The 10,511-nt window shown below is 42.0% G+C and overlaps 1 long non-coding RNA gene across 1 annotated transcript; it reads left to right on the top strand.

Annotated features, from left to right (window-relative positions):
• Positions 1–1,771: 1,771 nt before the first annotated feature.
• Positions 1,772–3,124, top strand: LOC135572105 (uncharacterized). The gene is made up of 3 exons (XR_010464018.1): positions 1,772–1,839; positions 1,963–2,539; positions 2,734–3,124. It is a non-coding gene; the product is annotated as an uncharacterized LOC135572105 (long non-coding RNA).
• The last annotated feature ends 7,387 nt before the right edge of the window (positions 3,125–10,511 follow it).

The raw sequence follows: 10,511 nt of genomic DNA, 5'->3' as shown, positions 1-10,511 counted from the left end.
TACCAAAGAACGCGCTCTCTTCCACACGCTTGGAAACACTACAGCCAAAATGGGAGCCACCTAGAAAAACTACTATTTCTGGCGCATTTTTCCAAAAACCAGCCTGAAACTCTTCCTAAAGACTTGACATCTAGTGGAAGCCCTAGGAACTGCAATCCGGGAGAAAATAGTGGTAGGCTGAATTTTTTTTGGGAGGGGGGATGGTCTGTCCTTGGGGTTTAGCCTGCCATATCAGTTCTGATGTACTCATTTTCTATCCAAATCTACCAATTATATGCATATCCTAGCTTCTGGGCCTGAGTAACACGCTTTTCATCCGGACGTCAAAATACTGCCCCCTATATAAGAGAGTTTAAAATGTAAACAACAGAATGTAAACAGCAACAATACTTTTGGATCTCTGTGGTCTTCCCATTGTTTCATATGGGGGGGAATATAGGCATGTCTGTCTATTTTGCCAAGTATCTCACAATGTGTATATTTAGATTTATTTCAAGTCGGGTGTAATGTGTGAAATGGTTAGCTAGTTAGCGGAGTGCACGCTAATAGCATTTCAATCGGTGAAGTCATAAACTCTGAGACCTGGAAGTAGTTGTTCCCCTTGCTCTGCAAGGGCCGTGGCTTTTGTGGAGCGATTGGTAACAATGCTTCGAGGGTGGCTTTTGTCTATGTGTGCAGAGGGTCCCAGGTTTGAGCCCAGGTAGGGGCAGAAACAAAACTGCTACACAGGCACCATTTTAATCAGGAGAATCTCCTCTTTGTAATTATTTTCAAGTCTGGGCAGCGTGCTCGTTTCTCATCGATCGCTAGACCAGAAATAGCCAAGTTTTTATTTTTTCTCTACGCAGACATAAGCACAGTTGACACCGTCGAGGTGCGGATGTTTACACAACTTGTTTTTTTCCAGTTTAGTCCTACGAACAGATTGTAGTGGTAAAATAAAAAGGGATAGATTTTTAATGGAATTCTAAGCATCACTCCAGTCAAAACAGATTCTGCGATCGTTCAATTCCATTAATTTGCTAAGAGCTGGTGCTAGTGTTCCAGTTTAGCCAATGTTCTTAAGCTGTTTTTCAGCCCTGGGTGAATTTTGACTCGTTCTATTGTCCAGCCTATAGATAGCCAGAGCGAATGTACGAAAGCACAACGACTTTGCCATTTAGGTAAGCTAAGAATTACGAGAATAGGGTAGCCTATAGTTAATATACTGGAAGGTTTGATGTTTAGCTACTAACGTTAGGTAGCTAGTTAACATACCGGTACATACTGCTGTAATGGTATGCTATGTGGTTCGTAAGGACAGCGTAGCTAACAAATTGTCAGCCAACATAACGTGTAAGGTAACTTATTTGATAAGTCATTACTTTATTACATTGGAAGCAAGCTACCCCTTGGTCGTTAGGGCAAATCTGGTCTGTGTTAAGAGGGGGGGTTTTCACACCTAGCTTGGCTATAAGACTATTATTTTGTAAAGGTTAAATAGTCTATTGTTCATCTATTAACCCTCCTCCCCAACTTGTAACAAATTGCTGTTCCCATCTCATTCCTTTCCCTCTTCCAAGCATAATTATTCTGCTCCTGAGTGGCTCTCTTGTGGGCGTGCTGGCAGATATGGCAGCATCTTCGGTTGTACGTCAAGAATTCTGCATACAGTTGCACGTTTGTATGAAGGTGTGGTTATTCACATGCAAATTGTTATATGCTATGGAGGTACATTTGTGTCTTTTTGTCGAGAGCAACACCTTTTTTTATTTTCAATTGAAAATAAATTTTCTGAATGCAACTTTTCCCCGCCCCAATAGGAAGTCAAAGCAGACGCCTACGAAGATGGCATCTCAGGTAAGCAGCACTGGGCTGTGTTGGCATATCCTAAAAATGACATCTTCTGCTTTAGATTGAAAGGTCATATCTCAGTTATTGTTCTCATATCTATAAAAAATAAGCTGTTTTCTTTACTTTCAGAGAGAGAGCTGACCAAGGGGTTGAACATGTAGATATTGCCAGATGTTCACTGTCCGAGGAACAGGCCGTGGAAGCTTTATTGCTGGCAAACGTGTCCATAACCAGAGGAAATTAAACTGTTTTGTGTTCTTATTCCCCATCTCTGCCTGCCTTGTTGTACATGGAACTTGTCTCACATGCATTAAATAAAATATTAAGATGTCAGCTGCTATTTTTCAAATTTACACTACATAAACGCAGCCATTTCACTGGACCATAGCCTTGCAATAACCAAGTGGTGAGACACATAGCCCTCTATATTTAAATATTGCAGGTACACTCCGATAGGTGTTTGTGTCATACAGTATCTTCTATTGACATTATCTTCTATTGTTTTTCTTCATGCGTATGTTTTTCAGCATAAAGTACTAGCCACTTAGTGTGGACACCAGGTGAGACCACACACACACACACACAATAACAGTCTCTCTTCTTCCCTCTCCCCCTTCTCCCTAAATCCTCTAGGTTATATCAGCTGTTTTGGAGAACCCCTCCCGCATCTGAACTGGTTGACACAGAGGGCACAGCATGATCATAGGTGAGATGTCACTTGGTCGGGTCAAAGGGAAGTATTATTAATAAGAGATGCTTTACATTGAAATACAGACAGATATGTACTAGTCCCAGAGTTAATGATCCAAGGTCAGTTTTTCATTTCACCTCATGATTTAAGATGACTGACCGTGTTAGAATAACAAAAAACTTGTCTTAAGCATGCTCTCTCGTCTGCAGGTATGTTTTGAAGTGAGAGAGCAAGCCAGTCCCGTCATGGCCACCTCACTCGAACTTAAGATAACCTTCGGGCCAACGAAGGAGTGGCCTAGCCAGTCTCCGGATCTCAACCCCATCTTTGGAGGGAGTTGAAAGTCCGTGTTGCCTAGCAACAGCCCCAAAATATCACTGCTCTAGATCAGATTTGCATAGAGGAATGGGCCAAAATACCTGCAACTGTGTGAAAACCTTGTGAAGACTTACAGAAAACGTTTGACCTCTGTCATTGCCAACAAAGGGTATATAACAAAGTATTGAGATAAACTTTTGTTATTGACCAAATACTTATTTTCCACCATAATTTGAAAATAAATTCATTAAAAATCCTACAATGTGATTTTTCTGGATTTCTTTTCTCATTTTGTCTGTCATAGTTGAAGTGTACCTATGATGAAAATTACAGGCCTCTCTCATCTTTTTAAGTGGGAGAACTTGCACAATTGGTGGCTTACTAAATACTTTTTTGCCCCACTGTATGTTACTTCAGCTGCATTGCAAGACAAGCTTACAATCAATTTGCAGTAAATGCTTTAGCTGGCTTGATTCTTTACATCCACTGTTTCACAAGACGACAGCCTGGGTTTCTCAGGAGTCCCTAAAACATTAAACAACACAAATTACAAATTCATTATCCTAACAATAGCAAGCTGGCTAATGTTAGCTTGTCAGATAACTTGCTAAATAGCGATTTTCGTAAATTAACTTTATGACAAAAAGTATGCACAAATGTTTGTCCCTACATTAACTAACATATTCCTCTCAATTGTGCATTTCTTGCTTTACTCGTTATGACGTTATAAAAACTTACATCTGGTTCCATCGTAATGTTTTGTCAGCCATCTTTGTTGAAGAACGCCACAAGGCAAGGGTGGCTCACGTCAAAATTCGTCATATAAAAACCTTGGGACCAAAATGCATAATGAGTGCTCTAACTCCTCCTTGTAGTGGTCTGGAGCAATGAAGCTGTGACACTGACATGGTGCAAGCTCGCAACTTTAAAGGAGGAACCATTCATTGTATGTGCTACTACATTACACAAGCTGATGTTTTGAACACATTGAATTGGGGGGGAAATACATATCTTTACCTCATATTGGGGATGTTAGTATAAAATGTTATAGTCAACATGATGACACAAGATCAATCTCAAATTACAGAAATCATTTGGAGTGGTCTCTCTATAAAAGTTGTTGGCAACACACCAATAGATGGATTTGAAAGTCAAAATTGCAGCCAAATTGTCACGACTTCCGCCGAAGTCGTCTGCTCTCCTTGTTCGGGCGGCGTTCGGCGACCCACGTCACTGGCTTTTTAGCCATCGCCGCTCCATTTTTCATATGTCCATTTGTTTGTCATTCCCCAATCAATCTACAATCTGGTAGACTTGATTACTTGATTACCAACAACGACGAGACATCCTACAGGGAGGAGGTGAGGGCACTCAGAGTGTGGTGTCAGGAAAACAACCTCTCACTCAACGTCAACAAAACTAAGAAGATGATTGTGGACTTCAGGAAACAGCAGAGGGAACACCCCTATCCACATCGATGGAACAGTAGTGGAGAGGGTAGCAAGTTAAGTTCCTCGGCATACACATCACAGACAAACTGAACTGGTCCACTCACACAGACAGCATCGTGAAGAAGGCGCAGCAGCGCCTCTTCAACCTCAGGAGGCAGAAGAAATTTGGCTTGTCACCAAAAGCACTCACAAACTTCTACAGATGCACAATCGAGAGCATCCTGGCGGGCAACTGCTCTGCCCTCAACCGTAAGGCTCTCCAGAGGGTAGTGAGGTCTGCACAACGGCATTACCGGGGGCAAACTACCTGCCCTCCAGGACACCTACACCACTCGATGTTACAGGAAGGCCATAAAGATCATCAAGGACATCAACGACCCGAGCCACTGCCTGTTCACCCCGCTATCATCCAGAAGGCGAGGTCAGTACAGGTGCATCAAAGCTGGGACCGAGAGACTGAAAAACAGCTTCTATCTCAAGGCCATCAGACTGTTAAACAGCCACCACTAACATTGAGTGGCCGCTGCAAACACACTGACACTGACTCAACTCCAGCCACTTTAATAATGGGAATTGATGGGAAATGATGTAAATATATCACTAGCCACTTTAAACAATGCTACCTTATATAATGTTACTTACCCTACATTATTCATCTCATATGCATACGTATATACTGTACCCTATATCATCGACTGCATCCTTATGTAATACATGTATCACTAGCCACTTTAACTATGCCACTTTGTTTACTTTGTCTACATACTCATCTCATATGTATATACTGTACTCGATACCATCTACTGTATCTTGCCTATGCTGCTCTGTACCATCACTCATTCATATATCCTTATGTACATATTCTTTATCCCCTTACACTGTGTATAAGACAGTAGTTTTGGAATTGTTAGTTAGATTACTTGTTGGTTATTACTGCATTGTCGGAACTAGAAGCACAAGCATTTCGCTACGCTCGCATTAACATCTGCTAACCATGTGTATGTGACAAATGAAATTTGAAATTGAAATTACATGTATTTAGTCTTCTCTTCCTCATCATGTCTTTGTGTGTAATTGTTCAGTGTTAACGGTGTATGATCACGCACGATACTTTCATAGTTTATGTTCCGTGTTCTTTGGGCAATTATATATTTTTTTTGTGTCTATTGATGAATGGAATAAAAGTGCGCCTGTTTACACAATACCGCAAAATGACAAAGCAAAAGTTTGTAGAAATGTTTGCCAATGTATAAAAAAATATGAAATATCACATAAGTATTCAAAAACTTTACTCAGTAAATTGTAGAAGCACCTTTGGCACCGATTACATCCTTGAGTCATCTTGGTTATGATGCTACAAACTTGGCACACCTGTATTTGGGGAGTTTCTCCCATTCTTCTCTGCAGATCCTCTCAAGCTCTTTCAGGTTGGATGGGGAGCGCGGCTACACAGCTATTGTCAGGTCTCTCCAAAGTTGTTTGATCAGGTTCAAGTCCGGGCTCTGGCTGGGCCACTCAAGGACATTGAGACTTGTCCCGAAGCCACTCCTGCATTGTGTTGGCTGTGTGCTTAGGGTCGTTGGAAGGTAAACCTTCACCCCAGTCTGAGGTCCTGAGCGCGCTGGAGCAGGTTTTCATCAAGGATTTCTCTGTACATTGCTACATTCATCTTTCCCTCAATCCTGACTAGTCTCCAAGTCCTTGCCGCTGAAAAACATCCCCACAGCATGATGCTGCTGGTGCCAGGTTCCCTTGATACGTGATACTTTGCATTCAGGCCAAATAGTTCAATTTTGGTTTCATCAGAACAGAGAATATGTTTTCTCATGGTCTGAGAGTCCACTTTGGCAAACTCCAAGTGGGCTGTCATGTGCCTTTTACTGAGGAATTGCTTCCATCTGGCCACTCTATCATAAAGGCCTGATTGGTGGAGTGCTGCAGAGATGGTTGTCCTTCTGGAAATGTCTCCCATCTCCACAGAGGAACTTTGGAGCTCTGTTTGAGTGACCATCAGGTTTTTGGTCACCTCCCTACAAGGCCCTTCTCACCCGATTTCTCAGTTTGGCCAGGTGGGCAGCATTAGGAAGAGTCTTGATGGTTCCTAACTTCTTCCATTTAAGAATGACGGAGGATATGGTGTTCTTGGGGACCTTAAATGCTGCAGACATTTTTTGGTACCTTTCGTAAGATCTGTGCTTTGACACAATCCTGTCTCTGAGTTCTACGGACAGTTCCTTTGACCTCATGGCTTGGTTTTTGCTCTGACATGCACTGTCAACTATGGGACCTGATATAGACAGGTGAGCCTTTCCAAATAATTTCCAATCAATTGAAGCAAATTAATTTACCACAGGTGGAATTCAATCAAGTTGTAGAAACATCTCAAGGATTATCAATGGAAACAGGATGCACCTGAGCTCAATTTCGAGTCTCATAGCAAAGCAGCTGATTTGTTTTGCAAACATTTCTAAAAACCTTTTTTCACTTTGTCCTTATAGGGTATTGTGTGTAGATTGATGAGTATTTGTTTTTTTTTAATACATTTTAGCATAAAGCTGTCACGTAACAAAATGTGGAAAAGTAAAGGAGTCTGAATAGTTTCCAAATGTACTATATAATCTTTTTTAGAAATGCTCATCTACCCAGCGTTATATACTGTAGGTTATTCCAAATTTCCGCTGTAAAATGTACGCTTAAACAGCGCATTCAATCCAAATGTTTTGCCCCCATTCTATTGATTTCAACGTATAATGATAGGAGTGATTAACAAACAATTGTTGCACTACGCTTACTGTGTTGGCAACTAACTTCAATCAAAATGCAGCTATTTCCTGACTCCGTGTGGTTTTTGAGCTGTGCTAGTTTTAATGGGACGTGCAACCAGATTTTCCCTCTCTCTCTCTTCTGACTTCAACATGATATTGATATGAGTTATTGACAAAACAGTGTTGCGCTTTGTTTTGGTGACCCCCGTAGCAAAATCCAACACTGATGTAACGGATGATTTCCTCCTCTTCGTCTGAAGAGATGCGGCGTGGTAAGTGTTCATGACGATTTTAATAAGAAAAGCACTGAACACTATGGAATACAAAAACAACCAAACCGAAACAGTACCGTGTGGCGACAAACACACACACGGAAACAAACACCCACAAACCAACAGTGAAACCCAGGCTACCTAAGTATGATTCTCAATCAGAGACAACTAACGACACCTGCCTCTGATTGAGAACCATACTAGGCCGAAACAGAAACCTAAACATAGAAACAGAAAACAGACTGCCCACCCCAACTCACGCCCTAACCATACTAAATAAAGACAAAACAAAGGAAAATAAAGGTCAGAACGTGACAACTGAAATGTAGCTGTTTTACAAATATAAACTGAATTTTCAACATTAATTTCTAATGATATTGTACTTAAATTAGGTAAAAACTGCTAAATGAGACCCAAAACATGCTGCGATTGATTTATTTTGATGATATACCAGAAATGACCAAATCGGGTTTGCCCTGCCTAACAATAGTGTATCCATGATGCTGTAAAGACTTATTTATTTTATTTTTATTTCACCTTTATTTAACCAGGTAGGCTAGTTGAGAACAAGTTCTCATTTACAACTGCGACCTGGCCAAGGCATAGCAGTGTGAACAGAAAACAACACAGAGTTACACATGGAGTAAACAATAAACAAGTCAATAACACAGTAGGAAAAAAAAACATATACATTGTGTGCCAAAGGCATGAGGAGGTAGGCAATAAATAGGCTATAGGAGCGAATAATTACAATTTAGCAGAATTAACACTGGAGTGATAAATGAACAGATGATCATGTGCAAGTAGAGATATTGGTGTGCAAAAGAGCAGAAAAGTAAATAAATAAACAGTATGAGGATGAGGTAGGTTATATTATACAAGCATTTCGCTACACTCGCATTAACATCTGCTAACCATGTGTATGTGACAAATAAAATTTGATTTGATTTAGGTACATTGGGTGGGTTATTTACAGATGGACTATGTACAGCTGCAGCGATCGGTTAGCTGCTCAGATAGCAGATGTTTAAAGTTGGTGACGGAAATAAAAGTCTCCAACTTCAGCGATTTTTGCAATTCGTTCCAGTCACAGGCAGCAGAGAGGTGTTCGCTTTAGGGATGATCAGTGAGAAACACCTGCTGGAGCGCGTGCTACGTGTGGGTGTTGCCATCGTGACCAGTGAACTGAGATAAGGTAGAGCTTTACCTAGCATGGACTTGTAGATGACCTGGAGCCAGTGGGCCTGGCGACGAATATGTAGCGAGGGCCAGCCGACTAGAGCATACAGGTCGCACTGGTGGGTGGTATAAGGTGCTTTAGTAACAAAACGTATGGCACTGTGATAAACTGCATCTAGTTTGCTGAGTAGAGTATTGGAAGCTATTTTGTAGATGACGTCGCTGAAGTCGAGGATTGGTAGGATAGTCCGTTTTACTAGGGTAAGTTTGGCGGCGTGAGTGAAGGAGGCTTTGTTGCGAAATAGAAAGCAAACTCTAGATTTGATTTTGGATTGGAGATGTTTGATGTGAGTCTGTAAGGAGAGTCTACAGTCTAGCCAGACACCTAGGTACTTATAGACACCTAGGTACTAGGTCAGATCCATCCAGGGTGGTGATGCTAGTCGGGCGTGCGGGTGCAGGCAGCGAACGGTTGAAAAGCATGCATTTAGTCGGCCCGAGAATTGAACCCTGTGGTACCCCCATAGACTGCCAGAGGACCGGACAACATGCCCTCAGATTTGACACACTGAACTCTGTCTGCAAAGTAGTTGGTGAACCAGGCAAGGCAGTCATTAGAAAAACTGAGGCTACTGAGTCTGCAGATAAGAATATGGTGACTTACAGAGTCGAAAGCCTTGGCCAGGTCAAAGAAGACGGCTGCACAGGACTGTCTTTTATCGATGGCTGTTATGATATCGTTTAGTACCTTGAGCTTGGCTGAGGTGCACCCGTGACCGGCTCGGAAACCGGATTGCACAGCGGAGAAGGTACGGTGGGATTCGAGATGGTCAGTGATCTGTTTGTTAACTTGGCTTTCAAAGACCTTAGATAGGCAGGGCAGGATGGATATAGGTCTGTAACAGTTTGGGTCCAAGGTGTCTCCCCCTTTGAAGAGGGGGATGACCGCGGCAGCTTTCCAATCCTTGGGGATCTCAGACGATACGAAAGACAGGTTGGTAATAGGGGTTGCGACAGTTAGAGATAGTTTCAGAAATAGAAGGTCCAGATTGTCAAGCCCAGCTGATTTGTATGGGTCCAGGTTTTGCAGCTCTTTCAGAACATCTGCTATCTGGATTTGGGTAAAGGAGAAGCTGGGAGGCTTGGGCGAGTAGCTGCGGGTGGGGGGGGCGGAGCTGTTGGCCGAGGTTGGAGTAGCCAGGAGGAAGGCAAATGCTTGTTGAAGTTTTCGATTATCATGGATTTATCGGTGGTGACCGTGTTACCTATCATCAGTGCAGTGGGCAGCTGGGAGGAGGTGCTCTTATTCTCCATGGACTTTACGGTGTCCCAGAACTTTTTGGAGTTAGGATGCAAATTTCTGCTTGAAAAAGCTGGCCTTAGCTTTCCTGACTGACTGCGTGTATTGGTTCCTGACTTCCCTGAACAGTTGCATATTGCGGGGACTATTCAATGCTATTGCAGTCAGTTATAATGATAATCATGTGAACTGGTTGTTTGTGTAATGATGTATAGAAATACAAATTGGGTATTCTATAATGATGCACTTCCATTTGTGCTTGGGTGAGTGCCGTGGATTCAAACTTTCTTAATGAAGAATCATTTTCTCATCCATATCTTTAGGATGTACAGATATCAATTTGAAATTCTCAACAATGAAGCATTGGATCAGATCTACCTTACCTGCAATGGAGGTCGGTGCCATTTAAGATGAAGGAGGATGATTATTTGTATTTTTTATGAACATGGCCTTACTTCTATTATAGCATTTTGGACGACCATCGCTCATATTCCATTCACCCATCTCAATGGAACATCGATAGGTTTAGGCTACTACATGATACTCAATTTTTCCCTCTACTCATCATGAGGTTGGTACAACCTAGCCTACAAATAAATGTTATGCACAGGTCGAGAGAAATTTCAGTACCCAAGGTGACAGAGAGTGACACATTCAATACCGCCTTGCACACTCTTGCCTGCATCTAGCTGACCTAGGTTG

The sequence above is a fragment of the Oncorhynchus nerka genome, linkage group LG6 (genome assembly GCF_034236695.1).
Source record: "Oncorhynchus nerka isolate Pitt River linkage group LG6, Oner_Uvic_2.0, whole genome shotgun sequence".
Lineage (NCBI taxonomy): Eukaryota > Metazoa > Chordata > Actinopteri > Salmoniformes > Salmonidae > Oncorhynchus > Oncorhynchus nerka.
This window is presented reverse-complemented; position numbering and strand designations above follow the sequence as displayed.